This window comes from Bison bison, unplaced genomic scaffold, assembly GCF_000754665.1.
Source record: "Bison bison bison isolate TAMUID 2011002044 unplaced genomic scaffold, Bison_UMD1.0 scf7180017864526, whole genome shotgun sequence".
Classification (NCBI taxonomy): domain Eukaryota; kingdom Metazoa; phylum Chordata; class Mammalia; order Artiodactyla; family Bovidae; genus Bison; species Bison bison.
Window position 1 is genome coordinate 2,233,575 of NW_011495077.1, and position 3,869 is coordinate 2,237,443.

Below are 3,869 nucleotides of genomic sequence, written 5' to 3' on the forward strand. Positions count from 1 at the left end.
TCCTTCCAAGAGTAAGTGTCTTTTAATTTCATGGCTGCAGTCACCATCTGCAGTGACTTTGGAGCCCAGAAAAATAAAGTCTGACACTGTTTCCACTGTTTCTCCATTTATTTCCCATGAAGTGATGGGAGTGGATGCCAGATCTTTGTTTTCTGAATGTTGAGCTTTAAGCCAACTTTTTCACTCTCTTCTTCACTTTCATTAAGAGGCTCTTTAGTTCTCTTCACTTTCTGCCATAAGGGTGGTGTCATCTGCATATCGGAGAAGGCAATGGCACCCCACTCCAGTACTCTTGCCTGGAAAATCCCATGGACGCAGGAGCCTGGTAGGCTGCAGTCCATGGGGTCACTAAGAGTCAGACATGACTGAGCGACTTCACTTTCACTTTTCACTTCCACGCATTGGAGAAGGAAATGGCAACCCACTCCAGTGTTCTTGCCTGGAGAATCCCAGGGATGGGGGAACCTGGTGCGCTGCCGTCTATGAGGTCACACAGAGTCAGATATGACTGAAGCGACTTAGCAGCAGCAGCAGCATCTGCATATCTGAGGTTATTGATATTTTTCCCGGTAATCTTGATTCCAGCTTGTGCTTCTTCCAGCCCAGTGTTTCTCATGATGCACTCTGCATATAAGTTAAATAAGTACGGTGACAATATACAGCCTTGACGTACTCCTTTTCCTATTTGGAACCAGTCTGTTGTTCCATGTCTTCACAAAGAATGATAAAAGATGTGTTCTCAAGGATCAAGGTTTTTGCGTGTGTGCTAACTAGTTTTTTTTTTAATTGAAGTATACTTGATTTGCAGTGTTTAAGGTGCACAACAAAGTGATTCAGTTACATATACATGCATGTCTATCTCTATTCCTTTCGGATTCTTTTCCATTATAGGTTATTACAAGATACTGGATATAGTTCCCTGTGCCATACAGTAGGTCCTTCTTGTTTATCTATTTTATACACAGTAGTGTGTATCTGTTAATTCCAAATTCCAAATTTATCCCCACCCTTTTCCTCTTTGATAATCATGTTTGCTTTCTTTGTCTGTGAGTCTATTTCTGTTTTGTGAATAAGTTCATTTGTATCATAGATTCCACATATGGGTGATATCATCTGATATCTGTCTTTCTCTGACCTGCTTTACTTACTATGATAATCTTTAGATCCACCCATGTTGCTGTAAATGGCATTATTTCATTCTTTTTCAGGGTTGGGTAATATTCCATTGTACATATATGTGTATGTACCACATATTCTTTAAAAGGTTAAGACTTAATGAAATAATCTTATGTGAAGTTGGCATTTTTTCCTAAACCGCAAGTATGTGCAGTGAAGAACTTAATGACAGTTTTGTGCCACTGTTTCATTTGTGCTAAGGTAAGGGCCAGCAGCTAAATATCAACACAACTGTTTCAGGAGAAACCACGAGATTCAAGAAGTCAGCACTGAGAATTCGCCACTACTTTTGTTTGCTGCCAAGTATTCACATAAAAGAAGACCTTTAATGATTAGTTAGTGCTGACATGAGATGGATACAAGAAAACAGCATGTTTCTCCTATGTATGTTGATTCGTTCATTTATGAAGCAGAAGTACAATTCTTCAGAATAACTCAGTCTTCATATTTGCTGCTAAATCTTTAATTTGATAAGTGACTGTATTGTTGTTAAGTGGCAGCGCTCAGATTTCTTTCATGGCTTTTCATCCAGCAGGTGCTCAGTGATGTCAAGGTACGAGGCTTTATTATCTCTCAGCTATTGTGTGCACTTCTCCAGTCAATGCAATGCAATAACTTATCCTGTATGATGCTTCAGTAACTTTTTCATTTCCTCTTTGAAGGGCTGAAAGAAACAATTTTTAGCTTTTAAAGAACTCAACATATCTACATTTAAAATAGGCAATTCCTTTTTCTCTAAACTCTGAGTGATTAGTCTCATAATGATGCTGCAGTATACCTACTGCTATAATACTATTCAAAATGTTCTGTTGCATAAGACATAATAAAATAAACTATTGGTAGCTATATAGTTGAGGGAAATATAACTTTCATTATATTTTTGTTTCTTAATTTTGCCCAATTGCTTTGGAATCTATTGTTCCTTTTAGCTACTTAGAGAACTCTGAAATGTCAGTTTCATCTTTTCCAGTATTTTTAGACACGAATGGTGCAACTGTGGGTTGAAGAAGCAAGTCTTCTAATCTGTCTTTCTTAAGCCAATGGCAAATTCTTGAACATAAGAAACATATAAAGAAGTGATGATGTGTGTTAGAATAAAATATTATAACATTTCAAAGTATGAATTTTAGATACAATTACAGATTTTTATTATTATTTTAAGTTAAAAAACTTTTCTTGGTCACACCTCGCAGCATGTGAAATCTTAGCTCCCAGATCGGTCATTGAACCCATGTCCCCTGCAGTGGAAGCTCAGAGTCTTAACCACTAGACAGCCAGGGAAGTCCCACAAAATGACAAATTTTAGAAAGGTTTTTGAAAAACATTAAAAATATTATTGCAGAACAAAATAAAGTGTACTTATTTCTTGTGTTTCCCCATGGGTCCAAGGAAAACATCAGAATTTCAGAATAACAATATTGTACAATCATACAGAAATTAAAGCAGGTACAATTGAAGTTAGTAAGGAATAACACAGTAGAAGTTCAAGAACAAGCTGAATTCATCTTTTGGAAATGCACATATTTTTTACCCCAAGTCTACTTCTTTAGAACATTTTGGAAAATATTAGAAGTACACGTATTATTTTATTAGCTATCAGAGCCATGACGTCATCACATGTCATGGAGCCCCTGGAAAACTCCACTGTGCATTTGTAAGGGAGTGAGAGTGCAGAAGGCAGATAATGTCTTACTGTTATGAAAATAATTTTCATCTTATAGGCCCCCTGAAAGGATCCCCCAAGGGGTTCCCAGACCACACTCTCAGATCTGCTAAACTAGGGTAGTATTTGTTCTGTGGAATATTATGTAACTTTTAAAAAGCTGTGAGGTAGATCTGTATGCACTGTCATGTAACAAGAGCGATGCGATAGGGCTTCCCTGGTGGGTGGTCGTAAAGAATCCTTCTGCCATTGCAGGGGACACAGGTTTGATCCATGATCTGGGAAGACCCCACATGCTGCAGAGTCTTTTCCAATGAGTCAACTCCTCGCATGAGGTGGCCAAAGCACTGGAGTTTCAGCTTTAGCATCATTCCTTCCAAAGAACACCCAGGACTGATCTCACTTCCATCTTTCTTTTTTTTCATACAGTTGCTTTTCAATGTTGTGTTAGTTTCAACCATACACCAAAGTGATCACTTCCACCTTTCTTAATTCTAGAGCTGTAAAGTCCATGTTATCCCTTAGCTCTTCTGATAGAATCAGCAGTGCCTGAAACCCAGCCTGCTACCTAGTCACATCTTTGCACTTAATTGCAGACTCCACAGCAGAGGAGACCCTGACCCATGCTCAGGACAGACAGAAGCACATCCCAGTAAGGGTAAGGCTGAGCTGGCCTCACCTCAGCTCAGGGCAGGAATGTTGTACCCAGGTTGGGGTCTGTGATGCCAGAACTGCCCACTTCATTCCTTTTTACTTTTTGTGCTGGGGCTTCTTTATCCCTGGCTCTCTCTGCAGCTCAATCTTGATTTCTTCTCTGATTCTCATAACAAAGCTCTTGGGACTGTCACAGCCCTTCAGTTCAGTTCAGTCGCTCAGTCATGTCCAACTCTTTGTGACCCCATGAATCGCAGCACGCCAGGCCTCCCTGTCCATCACCAACTCCCAGAGTTCACTGAGACTCACGTCCATTGAGTCAGCGATGCCATCCAGCCATCTCATCCTCTGTCGTCCCCTTCTCCTCCTGCCCCCA

General features: G+C 39.8%; 1 protein-coding gene across 1 annotated transcript in view; it reads right to left on the reverse strand.

Annotated features, from left to right (window-relative positions):
• JPH4 (junctophilin 4) overlaps nucleotides 1-3,869 on the reverse strand; it is a 34,909-nt gene that overhangs the window by 23,415 nt on the left and 7,625 nt on the right.